This window comes from Natator depressus, chromosome 22 (genome assembly GCF_965152275.1).
Source record: "Natator depressus isolate rNatDep1 chromosome 22, rNatDep2.hap1, whole genome shotgun sequence".
Taxonomy (NCBI): domain Eukaryota; kingdom Metazoa; phylum Chordata; order Testudines; family Cheloniidae; genus Natator; species Natator depressus.
The window spans coordinates 1,148,732-1,170,679 of NC_134255.1; the positions used below are offsets into that span (position 1 = coordinate 1,148,732).

General features: G+C 46.5%; 1 long non-coding RNA gene across 1 annotated transcript; it reads right to left on the reverse strand.

The window, feature by feature from the left end:
• Positions 1-1,280: 1,280 nt before the first annotated feature.
• LOC141975986 (uncharacterized) lies at positions 1,281-7,386 on the reverse strand. Its single transcript, XR_012636043.1, has 4 exons — positions 7,212-7,386; positions 6,813-6,885; positions 2,452-2,685; positions 1,281-1,985 (listed from the first exon to the last, which is right to left on the reverse strand). It is a non-coding gene; the product is annotated as an uncharacterized LOC141975986 (long non-coding RNA).
• Positions 7,387-21,948: the final 14,562 nt, after the last annotated feature.

Here is a 21,948-nt window from a genome sequence, read left to right on the forward strand (position 1 = left end):
TGCTGGACCAGAAGTGGGTTGCTGTGACCATCTGGTAGCTGCTACCCAGACTGCTACAGGTCAGTTGCCAGCCAGTTTGGTGTTGGAAAGTCGAGTGCGGGTAGAGCGGTGGCAGAGGTCTCGGAGGCAGTCAGTCGTGTGGGTTACCCCAAGGTGGGTGGCATTAAAACTACCCCGGAGGCAATTGCTGGCTTTGAGAGAATGGGGTTTCCTAACTGTGCCCATAGGGCTCATGTGCCCATAGTTCACCCTCCTCAGGGAGCACATGAGCATATAAACCTCAAAGGGAGCTACAGGTCCTCGTGGACCACAAGGGGTGATTTAAGGGGGGCTGCACAGGGAAAGTTCATGGTACCAGGGTTTTCCACTGATCAGCAGTCTACATTCATGGCCCAGCTGGGACACTATTCCCACCACATTACAGTGTCATAAACGGAGTTACTGTCCCCACCGGGATTCTGGGGGACCCTGTGTACCCCCTTTTGCCTTGACTTATCAAATTGTACCCTTATGTCAGCGGCCCTGGCAGAAGACGGTTTAACTACACTCTCAGCAGGTGCAGAGTGGTTGCTGAATGTGCTTTTGGCAGATTGAAATCCCACGGGAGGTGTCTACAGCCCCGTCTGGATGCCAGTGTCCTCAATGCTGTCCGCATCACTGTGGCTTGCTGTGCTCTTCACAATCTGTGTGAAGCCAGAGCTGAGCCTTTTCCTCCTGAATGGACCTGTGACAGCGACAGGCCGCTGGATCGGTGCCTCAGCCAGAAAGTGCACCCGTCACAGCTGGAGCTGAATGCCCCAGGCACAGAAGTCAGGGATGCTTTGTGCTTCCACATTATGGACTTGCCTGGTCCAATGGACGAGGGGGAATAGCACCTCTATGTATGTGCTCGTGGGGCTGTGGTCAGGGTGTCTCATTGATTGGGGGGTTTCAGTGCTTGTGGAGGGGTGGGGAATTGATTGTCATGCCATGTACTTATAATGACATGAACACTTCTAAAATGGGAGTGGGGGTAATTCACCGTCTGCCGTGATGGAAGGACGTGATGGAAGTATGAATTGCTATAGATAACTGTACGGAGGGATAGTTTGTGCCCATTAAGTCCCTGATCATGTGTTTACCTTCATTCTTTTGAACACACACTGTCTGATGTGATGCAGTGATAGCAATAACATTTCTTGATGAAATAATAAAACTTTATTTATAAACATGTATGAGTAAAGTACAACATTTGCCCACTCCCAGGCAGGCCAGCCACCATTACCACAGCAAAACACCAGCATCAACAGAATCTCACAGGAAAAAACAGATAGAAACACAGTGCACGAACAAGTGAACACTGGGAAACCAAGTACAAGACAGAAACCTCCTACTGTGGCATGTCCCCTGGCCACCGGTTCTCCTTTCCTTTCTTTCCCCGTTGACCATGCACTTGGAGGTGTGGGAGGGGGCCAATATGGAGAGTTGCGTGGGGGCAAGGCTGCCTTGCCCAGCCACTCAAGGGGCCCAACTGCATGTGCCACCCAGCCATAGAGTCTTCCAAGCTGCTTCTGGACCGCAGCAGAAGGTAGCTCGCTGGGGACGCAGGTCGTGCTGCGGATGATGCACCAGGAGCTGCTACTCTTTCCATCATTAGTGATATAAGCTGCTCACACAATTCTCTGCTGAGAATTTCCTCCTCCTTTAGTCACCATTCCTGTTCCAGGCCCTGCAAAGCAAGTGCCTGCTCCTGTGTTAAACCATGGCCTCAAGATGTGCAGCCAGGCTCAGCCTTTCCCCTGGCCTCCCACCAGGCCTTTCCTCGAGCCGCAAGTCCATCTGTTTGTGGTACTGGACCTGCTTGTTGGCCCTGTCCACAACTTCAACCATCGGTTCATCACAGAAACATTTCCTCTTGGAACAGTCCGTGAAGGTACATTGGGCCAGCCTTGCACTGCCCAGTGGGCGAGCTGTGGAGATTCTTCAGCCAGTAGCGGATGTGGGGCCTGGAACAGGACAAGACACATAGGGTTATTGTCTCAAACACCCCCTGTGACCGGGGTCCCAGTAAGCCACACTGAAGTTAGTCAATTAGGGTAAACTGCAAAGAATGGAGCAGACAATCCCCAAAGTTGGTGGATATTCCAATACTTAGATTTACCAAACCAGCACAAAACTCCTTCTATAATACCTCCCTGGTTCCGCAGAAGCCAACAACACAGTTCCGTTAAAGTAACCCAGCCTCAGGCCTCCACCCAGACACCCAAATCAAATATGATGAGGATTACTGAAAATCTTATTCATCATATAAAAAAGTTCTACCAATCCCAAAGGATTGGACACCTTATCTCCCAGGTTAATGGATATTCCAGAATTTACCCAAATACACACTTACTGCCAATTCTTAACTAAACTACAATTTATTAAAAAAGAAAAGTGAGAGAGTATTGGTTAAAATATCAGTATACATACAGACATGAGTACAGTTCTGAGATCAGATTCATAGTAGAGATGATGAGCTTTGTAGTTGCAAAGAGTTCTTTCAAAATTAGTCCATAGGTTATAGTCCAATGTCCATATTCAGAGTGATCCAGATGGGACTCGGGAGATCTCAGTCAATGAAACATCAAGCAGATCTGAGATAAAAATTATCAGGACCCAAGACATCTTTGTACAGTTCCAGGCCTTCTTTGACAGCTCGGAGTCCTTAGGGAAACAATAGGTAATCATCGAGACTTTGCCGGATTAACATAAGGCAATTGCTTGTTTTCCACCATTTGCAGGTGATTTGCTATAAATTTCAAAGAGAGATGACTACCGCGATATCCTATGTTTACAGTTCATTTCAATGTTAAGATTTCCTTTTGATCTCTGAATTAACAGAATACAGCATAGACAGGGACTGTTTGATTACACTGTTCACCGCTAACAATATATATGTAAACATACAAAAACACAAACATCTACCAAAATGTCTCTAAGGATTGAATTTGGGTCATCTATCCGCAGGATGTTTAACCCTTTCTGGCCATGCGTCACGCCCAGTGCAGGAGAACTGAAAAAATCCTTGTGGAATTTCCAGGACATAAAATGTTACTTTTCCAAACTTAACTTCAGTATATTGCGAGAGGGATGCACAGAAGCCCCTTGACACAGCCTGGTTAACCACAGTGAAAGGAGTGCACAGACTATGATAAGTTACAAATGCAAAGCTGCTTTTCTATTTTAGAAAACTGCAGAACTTCTTGGGTTGGCCGGGGGAGGGCGTGGGGGTGGGCAGGGTGCCATCAGTGGCAATGCTACAAAAGCTTTTTCTATCTTTTCAGGCCTTCCACATTTTGGAGGGCAGAACAGTTCTTGTGCTGCCCAGCTGGCCGAGGGAGATGTTATTCCAAACTTCTGGTGGGAAACCTGCAGTGTGTGCAGCCAAAGTATTCGGATGTAGAGAGACTGACCAGGACATTGATTAGTGGAGTGGGCTAGTCAGCTGCCAAGTTGGCCCTGGGAAATACACCCTTCCCTGCAAAGTGACTGCCTAGCTGGGGTTCCTGCTTCAGGAAAAGTTTCTATCAGCACCTGGGATTGGTTCAAAATTCACGAGGGAATCAACAGGACGCTCCATTAACTTCCACATGGCTTAGCCTTCTTATGGCTGCATGCAAACACACAGAACTCCACAATCTTCCTCCTCCCCGCCCCAGTTGTAATTGGGACAAATGATTTTGTCACCTGTGGACAGCATGGACTTGATTTGTGAATGGAACCCATTTCCACCTCCCGCACCCGCACCCATTTCACTGTTTCCAGGCAGCTCGACAGACCATTGAGTGATTACAGAGCAGCATACTTACAGGCATGGCAATGTAAGGCCATTGCTTTTAAGAAACAACAAACGCCCTCGCACAAATCTGTGCCTTTCCAGTAACAAGACACTTTCAAGGTGTTCTTTACTGTATGCATTTCCCAGTTGCCATTTTGAACTCCACATGCTGGGTGGGAGGTGAAAGGGGAACACCAAGGTGCTGGCATACAATCCGCCATTAGCAGATACATGCTGCTAGCCAGGGCATCCCGTAACGTTTGTATTGGTTCATAGAATGGAAATCCCTTCCATTACTGTATTAATAAACATTCCAATGGAGCCAGAAACTTAGTGGGCTCAGGAGCAGCTTCTGTCCCGTCTGTATCTGCTGCAGACTTCACAGTGGGCCATTCCTCAGGGGGTGCATGGATTCAGAGTGTGCTGCTCCTCTCCAAAGCCTCCTCTGGGATCAGTTCAGCGACCGAGTGACTTCATTATCCTCCCTCGGCACCCGCTGCTAGCTCCCATCAGTCCCCATGCTGGATTCTGGGGCCAGCAGGACACCATCCCTCTGAACCAAGTCATTGTGCACCACCATTGTCTCCATGCTGGGTGCAGTGCCCAGCACCCAATCAAACTCCTTATAAAACGGGCATGATGTCAGCAAGTTGCCCCAGGTGTGGTTCTAGAACATAAGAATGGCTATACTGGATCAGACCAAAGGTCCATTAGCCCAGGATCCTGTCTTCCCACAGTGGCCAATGCCAGGTGCCCCAGAGGGAATGAACAGAACAGGCAGTCATCAAGTGATCCATCCCCTGTCGCCCATTCCCACCTTCTGGTCCCTGTTTTTCTGGTACTCAGTCTTGAGCCACTTAATCTGCTCCCTGGACTGGTCTGATATATTTGCAATGCTGGCAGCTTCTTCACTATTTGCTGGTACATCTGATCATTCCAGGTTCTCTTACTGAAGTCCCCTCTTTTGCTGGCCTCACACTACAGATTCACCAAAATCTGGCTGTGCTGCCATGCCCATGAAGCCGCGCACTTGCAAAAGGCTTCTTCTGGTCTGTCTCCACTGCAAACACAGAAGGCTGGTGCATTTGTAGCTTAGTGGTCAGAAGACAATGGAAGAGTTAACGCTGACTCACTGAGCTGCTGCAGTACACCAAGAGGGCTGCTTCTGTTTTCAGTGGACTGGAGATTCTTAGGATAGAGGGGACAAAGGAAATTGCCCCATGGGATTGTGGGATACTTTTGGTCAAGGGGGTGCTATGTCTACACTGTAAAGCAACAGGGCTTGAACCCTGGGTCACTTCTCAACTTGGGCCCGGACCCCGCAGAGTCCTAGGACCCTAGGTCTGAGCCGAAGTCTGAGGGAACTGTGTTTAGACAAACGTGAGGTCTGGGCTCAAGCCTGAGTCTAAGCCCAGGCTTACAGGACAGTGTAGACAAACCCAAAGTTTCCTCTTCTCAGGTACGTTCTCTATTCTTCAGATCATCCTAGTAGCCCTTCTCTGCACCTGTTCCAATTTGAATTCAAATTTCTTAAACATGGGAGACCAGAACTGTACACACTATTCCAGATGAGGGTTCATAAGTTCCTTGTATAATGGTAAGAACACTTTCCTATCTCTCCTGGAAGCACCTCGCCTGATGACTCCTGAGCTAGCATTAGCCTTTTTCACAGTTGCATCACACTGGCAGCTCATAGTCATCCTATGACAGACCCAGATCTTTCTCCTCCTCTGTTGCTTCCAACAGACATGTCCCCATCTTATAGCAAAACTTCTTGTTGTCAGTCCCTCGGTGCGGGACCTTGCACTTTGCACTATTAAATTTCATCCCATTTCTATTACTCCAGTTTTCTAGGTGCCCCAGATCTTTTTGTATGATACTCCAGTCCTCCTCTGTATTGACAATACCTCCTGTGGTGGCCAGGAGTCCTCCTGAGTCCCTACCAGACCACGATTTGGGTTACTTACAGAGTCCTTCCCCTGGTTGTGGCAAACAAGGGCTTCGCCAAACAACCAAAGGTTCTTTTCCCTCTCCCTCCGCTGGGAGATGGGGAATCAGAGTAAAAGAAAAGGGCAAAGGTGGTCAGCCTCTTAGGCAATCTTTTGGGTCACCCTTTTGGGGTTCATCTTACCAGCAGGTTCTAATATCCTTGCTCAGGATTAAGGTCTGCCTGCAGCCCATCTTTGTGGTAACCCCCACTGTGCACCAGGTCCATACGGTCTCAGGGGTGGCAAAGTCTGTAACTGTCTTCCTGTTTGCTGATCTGTCACTGTAGCCAGCAGTCTGTGAGGCACAACCATCTGCTCCTCGTCACTGCCCCTCCCTGTGGGGGATTTTCCCTTTCTAAGCTTCCTCCCTCCAGGCAGAACAAGCCTTATAGGTGTGTCTGGTTAGTGCTGGCTGAGCCCAGAAGAGTTCGTTAGCTTCCTATCTACTCTAGTGAGGGCATGCCCCTCTCACCTCCCAATTTTGTGTCTTGCACAGATTGTGTTAGCACACTCCCACTTTTGATGCCAAGGTCACTAATGAAAATGCTAAAAAAGATTGGTCCCACTTCTCCAAACCTTCCTTGGCTGAAACGGAATTATCCCACAGAACCTCAGTTTGCAACGAGCCCCTCCCTTGTCCCCAGATCCTTGCTCTGTACCACTGTATGCTGAGGAACCTGTATCAGAAGGAGAGAGAATCTTCTATCTGCAGAAATTAGCCTAGGATAGGATAAAAATATAATCAGAAGAGGTGAGAACTTAATCTTCTATGAAGTGGTGGTTCCACTGAGCACAAGTTGTGTCCCCGAGAACATTCTCACCATTTGCCAGAACTACCACATAGGGAGATGAAGAGCATTGGCAGTTAGCGTCAACTAGATCCACTAACAGTAGGTCCAGGACATGTATGTATCCCTGTCTAGCCTATATCTGCAGCAGCATATTGAGACTTTCCCATCCCAAATGGCCTCCTTTGAGAGTGGTTCCACTTTTAAGCCCATAACTCTGAAAGTCCATCCACTTACTGTTTTTGATTGTTGGCTGTAACTTTCCGGGGACAGGTGATGTTCTGTGAAATGTGCCATCATTAAAATCATGCTGTAAGAGAGCACATTGTTTTATTTGAGGTCCCTTCCAACCCTGATATTCTATGATTCTATGATCTAACCAGACTCTGGACATGCAGAGGAGGGGTTTGCCCTACCAGCCTGGCAGTATCCTTGCCTCTTATGTCAGCCTACAGATATAAAACAACAAGAAAGACCCTTGGCCAACCTAGTGGTATTCAGCTGAAGTGGTGGTTTTATTTAAAGATATTTCTTGCATTTCAGGATTGCATGTTACCATAGCCAACACTCAAAGGCTAGAGTGATGGTGAAGCCTTGGGACTAGTAAGGTGAAAAAGAGCAAATGCTGATGCTAACCTATAAAATACAGTATTCGCTGCACAAACCAATGGACTAGTTCTTTGAGATGAGCAGAGTTGTTCTTTTCTGGGCACTTGGTAAGCTGGATGTGTGAATGATTTTTCTTGCTTCTAGTCCCAACTGTAGTCAGAAGAGAGCCTAAGACATAAGCCCTTTTATCAGAGTCCTGGTATAAGGCAGAACCTGTTGACAGAGTAACACTTTGAGGGTATTAAACTTTTATGACACTATTGTGTTTGGGAGCCAATGGTGGAAACCTGCGGAAAAGGCAGAAACCTGTTGAAATTGTTTAGTTAGCTTTATGCATAAATTAATATTCTAAAACATTTTTGCTATGACATTTTTATAACTGTATTTAAAAGTGCAAGCAAGTTTATAAAAACCAAAACAAGAAATTGACATTTTGCTAATATTACACTGTATGCATAATATATTGTATTTGGGCTGTACCTGAACCCCGAGCTACTCCACGGCGTAGAAGCCAGCTTACCAGCTCTGTGCCAGCAGGGCTTTCCCCTTTACTAGGAGACTTCTCTGCCAGCAAGTTATAGCCAGAATCCAGTCTGTTAAATGTAAAAGTGAATTGACTTTGGCTTTGCGTATAATGCTTTGGCGACTGCTTCCTACAAACATCCAGGAAATAAGGTGTTAATCACAAAGTGAATTTTAAACTAGCTCAACTGTGTATTAACACTGGAAGCCATTCGAAAAGTTATATTCTTCCAATAAGAGAAAAGGAAGAATACCATGTGGCCAGTCACAACTCACCTCTCATATTTTCAGTACTGAGCAAATTGTTCATATAGAAACATATTTCACAAAAATCATTTAGTAATTTCAAAACACAAATAAATCTGAGGAAAGCATGACACCGCACAAGCAGAAAGAGGCTGGAGCTGTTAATGAAGTTATTCTCTATGAGTTATTTGCTCAGCTCTGTTCATTTTTTAACAGTATCTGAAAGGTGCTTCCAGGTCACAGGTATCTGATATTGCGAAGAGCAACACTTCATAACAGTTTAGCACAGGAAGTGAACGATACCATCTCCAAGTGAAATGCAAAGATGGAATGCAGTTGTCCTGTCCACAGTGGCATTTGTTCAGAAGACCTGATCTAGGGGTCATTTCTGCAAAAAAAAAAAAAAAAAAAGCCTTTGGTATTTTTACCAATTTTTACCAAAGGTGGTACCTTCAACAGCACAGTGCCTCTTAGTGCCATGCTTGGTCATTGGTTCCGTACTTAAACTCCCTGGATTTGCTTTGTGAATCTCCTATCCAAGTTCTGAGGAGGACTAATCTCTTGTGAGATTGGATACTGACACTATGTACTGCTGCCTAAACCTGGGGGTTGCTGAAATATTTGGTACTCAAACATTTCCAGAAGTGCCCATTAGTGCTGCCATATTGAGATATCATATTGGGGGATGGGGATGGCACAGATTGATCGGAAAGGTAGAATCTGGTAAAGCCGTGAAAAAGACAGGACTCATTGAATAGGTCTGTTGTTAGTGGGGTCCCACCAGGATTGCTTCTTGGCCCTACGCTATTTAATATTTTTATTAATGAAAACATAAAATCTTCACTGATAAAGTTTGCAGCTGACACAAAAATTGGGGGAGTGTAAATAATGAAGAGGAAATGTCATCGACAGAGAGTGATTTGGATCACTTGGTAAGCTAGATGCAAACAATATGTGTTTTAAAACGGCTAAATGTAAATGTATACATCTAGGAACAAAGACTGTAAGCTATACTTACAGGATGAGGGACTCTGTCCTGGGAAGCAGTGACCCTGAAAAAGATTTGGGGGTCATGGTGGATAATCAGCTGAACATGAGCTCCCAGTGTGACACTGGCTAAGAGTGCTAACGAGATCCTGAAATGCATAAAAAGGGAAATCTCGAGTAGAAATAAAGAGGGTTTTTTTACCTCTGTATTTGGCACTGGTTGGACCACTGATGAGAGTAAGTAACAATTTATGAAGGGTTGTGGTGGATTCTCCATCACTGACAATTTTGAAATCCAGATAGGATATTTTTCCAAAAGACCTGCTCTGGGAATTATTGTGGGGCAGGTCTCTGCCCTGTGTTACACAGGAGGTCAGACTAGATGATCACAATGATCCCTTCTGGTTTTGAAATCTACAAATCTATGAATTATATCTGTTTTATGCTGACAGTACTATTCAATCTCATCTCAGTATTTAAAGGGGGCTCCTTAGCTTCTGTCTTTTGCTCACTTTTCTTTTCATTCTATATTTTAGAGGATGAAAAGCAAATTTGGTGCTCTTGTAATATCTTTACTATTGAGTTCAATGTGTTATGTCTACCCCTACTTATCTCTCCTATTTAAATTATACAGTCTCTGAAGACCTAAATATTTTTCGCCTGGCACCAAATCTGGCTGAAACAACTTAGTACGGAAGACACTTTTATGGCTCCTTGTCTTACATTGCTCTTGTAGAATAACAATGAGGGTGTAAAGACCAACCTGTTTTCTGATTTATAAGGCACTCTGAGGTCTCCATTGTATTTTAAGTCCTGAACAGCAAGAAATTATCATAAATCATTGCCCAAAAAATCTCCAAAGACTTATTGTTAATGAGGGAGAAAAGGAGCTGCTCCAGGTTACTTCTGGAATGATGTTTGTCATGCTGACATGCTGTTCTAATAGAAATCCGGCGATGTCTCATGGAGAAATCTCCATCAGTCTCACTGGTTGCATAATGTCCCACTGCTTTACAGTAGACACACGTGGTGCAATAGCAAGGAGGCTGTGTCACATTTGCAAATCCAGGACTCCGACCCCAGCAACAATTGCAGTTGGTTAGTTTGCAAGCCTGCTTTTCCCCACGGGATCTTTAACATGCTGACTTGGCCCTACAGCTTTCCGCAACACTCTTCCAAAATATGTGTTGATATTTGAGGGGAATACGGCTGGCTGCAGAGCCAAGAGCAGGTTTGCCATGTGGAGTCTCCTTTGCCTCACCATGTAAACTACATGTATACATCTCAGTGCCCACAGAACATCTGATACATAGGTACCAATACCCTCTGCTGGGTGGAATATGCTAGGGCTGCTCACGTGCACGGATTCCTCTTCTGGCTGAGCTTGCTTACAGCTTACAGGTGTGTTATCTTCGAGTGGTTAAGCTGAAGGCTATGAGTTCTAGTCCTGACGTTACATCTGTTTAGCTGGCTGATAACGCTCTAAGTCAGCAGGGCAGAGAAAGCAGCAAGGCAAACACTTCCTGCATTCCCCCTCCTACTGATTTGGTGCAAACTGCACTTGCGGGGAATGTCACCCCTAATCCTTCCTGCAACCTGCAAACCTGTCAGACACCATACAGCTAGTCAGAGAGCATGCAGTGAGTGGCTTCCGGAATGGCTTCCGCTTTCTCCCTCTTTCCCTTCTTCTTTCCTATCACTTGTGCAGTGGTTTTGTCACCGTGGCCATATGGTAGGGTTGCCAGGTGTCCAGTTTTTGACTGGAATGCCCAGTTGAAAAGGGACACTGGGGGCTTTGGTCAGCACCACTGACTGGGCCATTAAAGGTCTGGTTGGCATGGCGCTGGCAGCCTCGCTGCCTGGCTCTGCACGGCTCCCGGGAAGCTGCTGGCATTTTTCTCTGGCTCCTAGGTGGAGAGGCGGCCACAGGAGCTCTGCACGCGGTCGCTGCACTGAGCGCCAGCTCCCATTGGTCAGGAACCGCGGCCAATGGGAGCTGTGGGGGCGGTGTCAGCAGGCAGGAGCAGTGCCCAGAGCCACCTGGCTGCACCTCCGCCTAGAAGCCAGAGGGAGATGTTGCTGCCCCCGGGAGCCACCTGAGGTGAGCACCGCCCAGAATCCACACCCTGCACCCCAACTCCCTGCCTCAGGCCTGAGCCTCCTCCCATACCCAAACTCCCTCTCGGACCCTGCACCCCCTCCCACACCCCAAACCCCTGCACCATCCCTGAGCCTCCTCCCATACTCAAAACTCCCTCTCGGAGCCAGCACCCTGCAACCCGTCCTGCACCCCAACCCCCTTCCCCAGCCCAAAGCCCCCTCCAACACAGTGAACCCCACATTTCTGGCCCCACTGCAAAGCCCGTACCCCCTCCCACGCTCCAACCCCCTGCCCCAGCTCTGAGCCCCCTTCCGCACCCAAACTCTCTCCCAGAGCCTGCACCCAACAACCTGCCCCGGCTCTGAGCCCCCTCCTGCACCTACGGTTGCCAACTTTCTAATTGCACAAAAATGAACACCGTTACCCCACCCTGCCCCACCCCTGCCTACAGGCCCCACCCCTTCTCTGAGGCCCCGCCCCTACTCACTCCATCCCTTCTCCCTCCATTGCTCACTGTCCCCCACCGTCACTCACTTTCACTGGGCCAGGACAGGGGATTGGGGTGCAGGCTCCGGCTGCGGGGGGGGGTGAGCTCTGGGGTGGGGCAGGGGATGAGGGGTTTGGGATGCAGGAGGGGGCTCAGGGCTGGGCCTGGGGTGTGGGAGTCGGTGTGGGATCCAGGCTCCTGGAGGCAGCTTGGGTGTTGGAGAGGGCTCAAGGACTCCACTTGCTGCCCCTGCCCCAAACACCAGCTCCGCAGCTCCCATTGGCCAGGAACCTCTGTCAGTGGGAGATGCGGGGACAGGATGTACCTGGGAGCCAAGCCAGACATGCCAGCCACTTCCAGGAGCTGCGCAGGGTCAGGGCAGGCAGGGAACCTGCCTTAGCCCCACTGCGCCACTGACTGGGAGCTGAATGAGGTAAGCGCCGCCTGGCTGGAGCCCACAGCCCGAATCTCCTCCTGCACCCCAACCCCTTGCCCCAGCACTGAGCCCCCTCCCACATCCCAATTCCCTCGTGGAGCCTGGAATCCCTCCCACACACCAACCCTGAGCCCCTTCCCACATCCAAACTCCCTCCTGGAGACCGCATCCTGTCCCACACCCCAACCCCTCGGCCCCAACCACCAGCCCGGACCCTACACCCTGCACCCTCTCCTGCACCCAACCCCAGCCCTGAGCCCACTCCCAGATCCAAACTCCCTCCTGGAGACCGCATCCTCTCCAACACCCCAACCCCCTGCCCCAGCCTGGAGCCTCCTCCCACACTCCGAACCCCTTGGCCGCAAGCACCAGCCCCTCCTTCACCCCATACCCCTCATCTCTGGCCCCACCCCAGAGCCCACACCCCGAGCTGGAGCCCTCACCCCCTCTCGCATCCCAACCTTCTGCCCCAGCCCGGTGAAAAGAAGTGAGTGAACAATGGTAGGGGAGAGCGAGCTACAGAGGGAGGAGGGATGGAGTGGGCAGGGCCTCAGAGAAGGGGTGGAGCAGGGGTGGATCAAGGGTGTTTGGTTTTCTGCAGATAGAAAGATGGCAATCCTACCATATGGGTCTGTCATTGTTTAAGCAGATCTCCCCGTTTAACTTATTGGGCCGTTCTGATTTAAACCACTACATTCTAAGGCCTGTTATTTATTATCATGAATGGACTTTAAGAAAACCAAGACAGTTCTGTTTGGAACCCACCCCCAGCTCCGGCCTCCTTCCCCTCCCCACACAAATACAGATTTCAGCAGGAGGCTTTAGATTTGGGGACTATTTAACTAGTTTAGGCCCAAAATTGAACTTCTGTCAAAAAAAATGGTTTTGCTCTGAGTTGCATTATCAGTAAGGTTAAGATTCTGTCATAGGGAACCAAGGGGGCTGACCCAACCCCAGCTACTGCTCTTGTGGTCTGGGGACCACTGCTCCGGTGGGCCTGGGGCTGGCTGCCGGTCAGCTGTTCTGGTGGCCCCAGGGCTAACAGCTGCTCCAACCCTGCCACAGAGCAAACCATGGAGGTCTCGGAAAGTCCTGGAATCTGTGGTTTCCGTGACCTCCATAACAGAATCGTATCCTTGATGATCAGAATTTCCATAGACCGTTATGCTGTGGTGATGGGGCATGAGAACATGACTTATACTGACTAGAAACAAAAGGGGAAACATTTTTCATCTTCCATGCTGGGAAAAGTGCAAAGTTCGTACAGTTTGACTAACTTGGGCCCTGATTCAGGGAGGCACTTAAGCACATGTGTAAAGTGACCTGATATACCAAGGTATTTAATCTCGACGCACCAAATTCAATTGCTTTCAGGGGGACCACTCACATGCTTATAGCTAGGCATATGCTTTGGTGCTTGCTGAATTCAGGCTTTAGGACCAGGGTAGCTGGTCCCAGTGGAGGGCCTAATCCCAGAGCAGGTGAGTCCAAGCCAGCCAATTAAAGGGGGCTGGCCTACACCTGGGCCTATGTAGGGCTGCTAGAGATGGACTGAAACAGGCTGTGCCCTGGGAAGGGAAAGCCACACTGGAGAGGAGTTCGTGCCCATAGAGGGTCCCTAGAGCAAGGGGCCAGGGGCTCAGAGAAGCTGCTCTGGGGCTGCCAATCCAGGAAGGCAGCAATGCTGACTGAAAGAGGGCGGCTGCTAGGCGCAGGAGTGCCAGAGACCCTGGGGAGGGGTGGCCCTGAGGCTAAGGAAGAAGGTAAGAGGGTTTTTCTGTTTGTTTGCCAACCTTGGCAAGGGTTAAGAAAAGAAAGCTGGGCATGGCAGCACGTGTTTTGGGGCCGGGGAGACCCTACGGCCGGGCCTTTATGCTGCAATGAGCCCTGTAAGTCAGGTAAGGGTGACTGCAGCATCCCTCTCACCGTCCACTGCAGACAAGAGCTAGAAATAGGCTCCTTTTGTCAAACGAGGACAGCGTAAAAGTTAACCCTGAAATCTAGAGTCCGATAAACACCCTAGTGACAAGTAAAATGGGTTTTGTTGTCTGTCTTTTTGTCGTGCTGCTGAAGCGATAATCTCTAATGAAGTTAACACTGCCATCTCTCTGCTGCCAACCGCCTCGCAGCAGTGGGATGTTAGCTGACCTGAGGTGAAGCCAAGGGTAGCTAATTGGCCATTAGCAGGCATTATCAAATTAGGATTATAATCCATTTTGACCTAAGAAGTAAAATGTTTCAAATTGTCTGCTTACTTAATTGCATCTTCAGAATTTGGCAGGAAATTAACATGAGCGATAATGTCTTGGAATTGACTGATCACATTGCTGTGCATTTCTGCTTAGTGAGCTATTACAGGCCCCTCCCTCCGTGGCCCGCTCCTGGAGAAGTCCAGGCTCTGTCTGTTTGCCAATGTTTGTAAACTGCACTGAAATCCTGGGGCAAAAGGGGCCTGATCTTGAGGTGCTGTGTCACCTTATTTCCTGCTGATCTCACTGATGGGGCCATATCTATATGGCAATAAAACACCCACAGCTGGCCCAAGCCCCAACATCTACATTGCTCTTTTGTAGCCCTGCAGCCTGAGATCCATGAGCCCACATCAGCTGACCTGGACCAGCCACGGATGTTTTATTGCATTGTAGACATACCCCAAGAGCCGAGGATGCATAGAACTGTGCAGGATCAGGCCCTGAGAAAGAGAATGAGAGAGAGATGTCACCTCCTTTATGGATACCTTGGGCTTTTATGACTTCATCACCACAGTGTCGGAGCACCTACCACATATTGAAAAATAGAAACTGCAATTACAATCTCCCTCATCTTTCCCGGGCTGTCGGAGAAACATGCTGATTCATTGACAGTGTTTTGTTTTTATGGGGTTGCATGGGAATGGATATGGGAAACAGATGCTTAATCTCTGATGGCAGACTAAGTAAAACATACAAATAATAACATAGATGCTGTCGTAGGAAGAGGGCCTGAGACATAAGCCCTTGTAGCAAAGGCCTCGCTGGGCTAAAGTAGTGGTCAAACCTTTGCTGATATCAAGCAAAGTCAGGCTGTGAGCTAGAAGCCAGCCCTGCTCACAGAGTCTGCCAAGAACAGGGCTGATATTGCAGAAACACGTTCCTAAGAGATGCTGGGCACAGAGCACTCGTACAAACACATTCCAGAAGGGTGGTACCAGAACACCTCGATACCAACACATTCCCTAAAGAGAACAGGAACACGCTGACCCATCCTAAAAATAAGGTCAGAATGACAGTGTGATGGATAGAGATGTACAAGGTGATGGGTGGTAACTGGCTACCTCAGAGGGTGTCAGCTAACTATCTCAGAGGGGCAGGAAGTAACTTGTTTGTATTGATGCATAAAATCGAGTCTCAGAGCGAGTGTCTCTGTCTGGCCGAGGGGAGAATGGAAAGTCCCGCCATTCACTGAGCCAGTCCATTGTTACGGGCGTACATGTATTAGTCGTTCAGTAGAGTCTGCGGGATACTAGTACTGTGCTTCATCGACACTAAACCTGGCTGGGTGCCTTCGTCCCTTAACGGATCTTGTGGTCATTGGGCAGTTCACTCAAGGTCTGCTGTGCCAGCTGTCTGTGCAGGGCTTGGACAGCACACAGGGAGAACACACACATGCAGCCAAACCTCTAACGACACTGATAACCCACGACCACTGATCTAGTAAGTAAGTGAGCTGTCCTCTGTAGGAATTGCGATCTAATATAACAGAAAACCACAAGCTAGGGAACCCCCTTATCCACTCCATGCAAATCCCCACAGACTTTGATGAAATTTGTAATCTCAGTAAAAGATTTAAGGGTGGCAAGTTTGCAACAGAAAAGCTTCAAAAACAGACTCCAAGGAGAAACTGCTGAGCTTGAATTAATATGCAAACTAGATCCCATTAACTTGGGTTTGAATAGAGACTGGGAGTGGCTGGGTCATTACACATATTGAATCTATTTCCCCATGTTAAGTATCCTCACACCTTCTTGTCAACTGTCTAAATGGGCCAGCTTGATTATCATGACAAAATTTTTTTTCTCCTGCTGATAATAGCTCATCTTAACTGATTAGCCTCTCAGTTTGTATGGTAACTTCCAACTTATCTGTATGTATATATCTATATCTATATATCTCTTACTATATGTTCCATTCTATGCATCCGATGAAGTGGGCTATAGCCCACAAAAGCTTATGCTCTAATAAATTTGTTAGTCTCTAAGGTGCCACAAGTCCTCCTGTTCTTCTAGCAAAATTAAGAGATGAAATGGGGTCCACTGCAGTGCAACCACCACCTTACTATAAAAGCCAGGTTCCAGTTAAACTTAAACTAAAACCTAGACTGGTGCCGGTCAAAACGGCAAAAATAAGTACACAGAAGGCAGAAGTAGCAAACCGTACTTTCACTGAATTGACAAATCAGACAAAGGCAAAAATGGAACAGTTCACAGAGCACATTAGGAGATGGGCGCTGCGACTCAATCACAGGGGAGTGAATAAAAAAGAACTTCAAAGTGAAAAACCAACACTGAGCAGGTTAACACCTAGAGTTGATGCATTAACACATGGGGTTGCCCCAAAACAGTTAACTTCAGCTAAAAAGGGCACTCCTGCAATCTTTTGGCATGCAGACAAAAGCAACAGACCGGGGGGGGGGGGGGGGGGGAACAAATTCAGGTTTTACAAGAGGAGGTAACTACCTCCACTTTCCTCTCAAAGCCAAGATAAAATCAGGGGTGCGGGTTCCCAACAGTGCAGGTTCCCAACTGCTTTGAGCCACAGAACCACACTTCTCCCTCAGAGCTAAAAATAGAACCTTCTTTCTAAAATATTTTTACATACCAGTTACATTTTCCTCTATAGCCTTTCTCAGTTTGCTCAATTCGCTGCTGCTGCTGCTGCTTGTACCTTAAGATACCTTGATAGAGTTAATCTTTCTTGGCTCAGATCTCCCTACCTCCCTAGGCTGCTCTTTACTCCCCCGCCTCTGTTCACTTCTGCTCTTTCTCTTTGTTTTAAAAGTGAAAGTTTTTACAGAAACCTCCAAAAGATCAAGCAATTGAAAACAAAGCAAAACAACAAACAAGGAGAAAAGATAAAAACTTTACTTTAAATAAGCCCAGTATGTTAATTATTTTAACCCTTCAGGAATGCAACAGCTGGGATTACTCCTAACTTTCTTGAAGATATGGTTGCCAAGCAACAGATATGCAGACTCTGCTTCTAATCCTAACCACTGAGTAATGTTTGAAACATGGGCTTTTCTTATTTCCATAGAGCAGTTTTAAAATAGAGTTTAATATAAAGAACTGGAAAATGCCTTAAGTTACTAAATTGATACAACAAATTTGGACAATATTAATATGAATTTTTATCAATTTTTATTAAAAAGTTTTAAATAAGGTAATAACTTGCTTATTTAAATGTTTAACCCTTTTTTTAAAAAAAATTATTTTTGTTTTCCTTGTTTTGTGTAGTAATAAATAGCATTCTGGAGCCATTTGCTCTTAATTGTAGGTTTGTCCTGTGGTGCATGCTGTGTGTGTGACATCACTATTGTTTTATTATTTTTATTTTGTTGCAACAAAAGTAAATGTTATACCCTTTTTTTAAAAAAAGAGGTACCACATTATTTTAATATTATGGTTGGGGCATAACCATCATAATGTTATTAATTCCTACTTATTTATTTTTTGCCAAGTTCAAAAGGGCCTCAGTTATAAATCTATGTGCATATATTTCTGCCTCAACAAATAATGCAATTGGAAACAAAAAGAATTCTCTTTTATTAATCACAGTTTCATTTTTTGTTTTATTTTTAATTTATTTTTTATTCAAAATAAAAAAGGAGTGGAAACCTCAACATTAAGGTGAAGGAAATATTAACAAAACGTCACTTTCTTCTTGGGTTTTTATAAACTTGTTTGCCCTCTTAAATACAGTTATAATAATGTTACAGCAAAAATGTTTAAAACCAGCAATTTATGCATAAAACTAACCAAACAATTTCAACAGGTTTCCACCTTTGTCTCATAAACACAGCAAAGTATCATGAAAATGTAATACCCTCAAAGTGTTTGCACAGACTTGCATTTAAAATTTATTTTGGTTTAATTTTATACACTTTTCTTTTATGTTATGTTAAAAGGAAGAAGTGGTTGTTAACATTTGTTCTTCTAAACAGTTAAAAGTAGAATTGGTTTCACAAGCAAATTAACTCCAAAAAGCTTGGTAAAAATTCTGTTATTAACTCTTTTGCTAAAACAGAGTGCTAAGCAGGGGAAAACAATACACCATATCATAGAAGATAGTGAGCGTCTATTTTAGCAGTTAAGCATTACGTTTAGTATAAAATATTAATAAGGCACCTCACGTTAAATGAATGTCTACACAACAATTGCAAAAGGATAGCTTGTGTTATAAAAGACTTGGTCCCTATTACATTGTAAACACATGAAGTTACTCTGTGTATTAAATTTCGGTTACTAAAAACAAGAAAACTTTATTGTGTTCACTAATTTAAGCTGTTTAAGGTTGCACTCCACAAACCAAGGACACCGGAAGATATCACACCACAAAGACACCGGAAGATATCAGTATACAGTGAAGGAACCCCCAAGCACCAAGAAAAGAAAAATGAAGTGCTTTATAAATAAGAGACTGGTTAAATACACCTCAATCTACCCTATGTGGACAATTAAGTTGGCAAATCAGCTAGAAATCACTGTCAGTGAAACTTGGCTACTATGTAAAAGCAACTGTATTATTGCTGTACATCATTTACAGTGTGCGTAACCTTGCTAGCCAACACACAGGTAAAAATCAACAAACAAATGGCAGCAAACAACATGAGTTCGTTGGGGGTTGGTCTTGCTTTGAGCAAGGGATTGGACTAGATGACCTCCTGCAGTCCCTTGTAACATTGAGAACCCTGAGATTCTATGATTCTTTGCTTCTAAGGCAAGGAAAAAACAAATTGGTAAAGAAATTAAGTTACCCAGTAACTACAAATTGGGTAAACAAATTCCCTGGTAATACCAGTCACACTTTGGGGTCAGTGATGCTGCATCCTAAGTAGGTCACATGTTATTCAAAACAATCTTGTTCAGTGTCTGGGTACCAACACTAAATCCTGACACAGCAATATTTGATAAATTGGTTACTGTCCATTCAACAGGTTATCTGAAAAACAGCATCCATAAGAAACAACTGGATCTATGTCAGCTACTGGTGTATCACAGAGCAATGCAACCCATGGAACAGAGAAGCTAGCCGTTCCTGTTTCCTGCCCAGTAAAGTTTACCAAAGGGTGATAACCAGCAGTAAGGGTAACCTATAACGTGGATGGATAGTACTGTGTAGTAACTAATTACAAGACATTTATAGATAAAGGTCTCATTTGTAATGTCACTACTCGAAATTTCTGTTTTACTTCTCACATACATCGCACCGTGGGACACGCTGTAATAATGCCTATCCCAGTATTTCAGAACACAGCCTGCTACCAACAATAACACAGGTGGTAACTGTAATTGCCCTAACAGGAATGTGCTGCTATCTGCAGTACCACAAAGGCCAAATTGCACCACCCAGACTGGAAAAGGATTGTTCTGCTTGGATATAAAGGGCAGTCATGTGTGCACATACATACTATGCTTATATACCCCTACGTAACATACAAATATAGACACCAAATCCATATTATCCATAGATATTAATTATCTGGAAGTGCCCCCAACGCTCAATCATAAAACTACATTCCTCAGTCATGGTCCCGGAGCTAACATTCCCAAGTCCACCGTAAGGGAGTAAATACAATTGAAAAATAAAATCTGTCCATCAGTCATATGAGGGAACGTGCAGACTAAGGGGCAGATGGGGCATGACTGTGTGGATGGTAAAGTGAGGTGACCAAATAACAGTGTTTAGCCGCCAGCTCATCTTCAGTCCATGCATTATGCTTTTCCGGAATGATAGGTAAACATCCTTCCCATAAAAAGACAGAAAGTGGGGAAATGTATTAGGAAGAGAGCCTGAGACATAAGTCCTTGTATCAGAGGTCTGGTATGAGGCATGAGGCCTGGGTTAATGTAGTGGTCAAAACTTTGCTGATATCAAGCAAAATCAGACTGTGAGCTAGAGGCAGGCCCTGCTCACAGAATCTGGCAAGAACAGGGCTGATATTCATAGAATCATAGAATCTCAGGGTTGGAAGAGACCTCAGGAGGTCATCTAGTCCAACCCCCTGCTCAAAGCAGGACCAATCCCCAACTAAATCATCCCAGCCAGGGCTTTGTCAAGCCAGGTCTAAGGATGGAGATTCCACCACCTCCCTAGGTAACCCATTCCAGTGCTTCACCACCCTCCTAGTGAAATAGTGTTTCCTAATATACAACCTAGACCTCCCCCACTGCAACTTGAGACCATTACTCCTTGTTCTGTCATCTGCCACCACTGACAACAGCCGAGCTCCATCCTCCTTGGAACCCCCCTTCAGGTAATTGAAGGCTGCTAACAAATCCCCCCTCACTCTTCTCTTCTGCAGAGTAAATAAGACCAGTTCCCTCAGCCTCTCCTCATAAGTTATGTGCCCAGACCCCTAATCATTTTCGTTGCCCTCCGCTGGACTCTCTCCAATTTGTCCATATCATTTCTGTAGTGGGGGGCCCAAAACTGGATGCAATACTCCAGGTGTGGCCTCACCAGTGCTGAATAGAGGCGAATAAACACTTCCTGTGATCTGCTGGCAATGCTCCTACTAATGCAGCCCAATATGCCGTTAGCCTTCTTGATAACAAGGCATTGTTCATTCATATCCATCTTCTCATCCACTGTAATCCCCAGGTCCTTTTCAGCAGAACTGCCGCTTAGCCAGTTGGTCCCCAGCCTGTAGCGGTGCATGGGATTTTTCCGCCCTAAATGCAGGACTCTGCACTTGTCCTTGTTGAACCTCACCAGATTTCTTTTGGCCCAATCCTCCAATTTGTCTAGGTCACTCTGGACCCTATCCCTACCCTCCAGCGTATCTACCTCTCCTCCCAGCTTAGTGTCACCCGCAAACTTGCTGAGGGTGCAATCCATCCCATCATCCAGACCATTAATGAAAATGTTGAACAAAACCAGCCCCAAGACCGACCCCGGGGGCTCTCCGCTTGATACCGGCTGCCAACTAGACATCAAGCCATTGATCACTACCCGTTGAGCCTGATGATCTAGCCAACTTTCTATTCACCTTATAGTCCATTCATCCAGCCCATACTTCTTTAACTTGCTGGCAAGAATACTGTGGGAGACAGTATCAGAAGCTTTGCTAAAGTCAAGTTATATCACATCCACCACTTTCCCCATATCCACAGAGCCAGTTATCTCATCAGAGAAGGCAATCAAGTTGGTCAGGCATGACTTGCCCTTGGGCAGAGGTGAAAGTAAGCCAGTACGGTATGGCGTACTGGCAAGAGCCAGTACACTGTCCCGGACAGGACCCGCTTCCCCAGGCTGGTGATTTAAAGGGCCCAGGGCTCCCTGCAGCAGCCGGAGCCCTGGGCCCTTTCAATCACCTCCCGAGCCCCGCTGCCGGAGCCCTGGGGTAGCGGCGGCAGGGCTCTGTTGGCGATTTAAAGGGTCTGGAGCTCCACTGTGGTAGCGGCAGCTGGAGCTCCAGGCCCTTTAAATCATCCCTGATACCCGGGGTTCCCAGCCGCCTCTGCAGCTGGTAGCTCCGGGGCCTTTAAATCTTGATTTAAAGAGCCCGGGTATTTAAAGGCTCTGCCTCTTCCAGTTGAGGCCATGCCCCCTGCTCAGGACTCCGTGGTACCGATAGGTCCTTTAAGTTACTTTCACCCCTGCCCTTGGGGAATCCCTGTTAACTATTCCTGATCACCTTCCTCTCTTCCAAGTGCTTCAAAATGGATTCCTTGAGGACCTGCGCCAGGATTTTTCTGGGGACAGAGGTGAGGCTGAAAGGTCTGTAG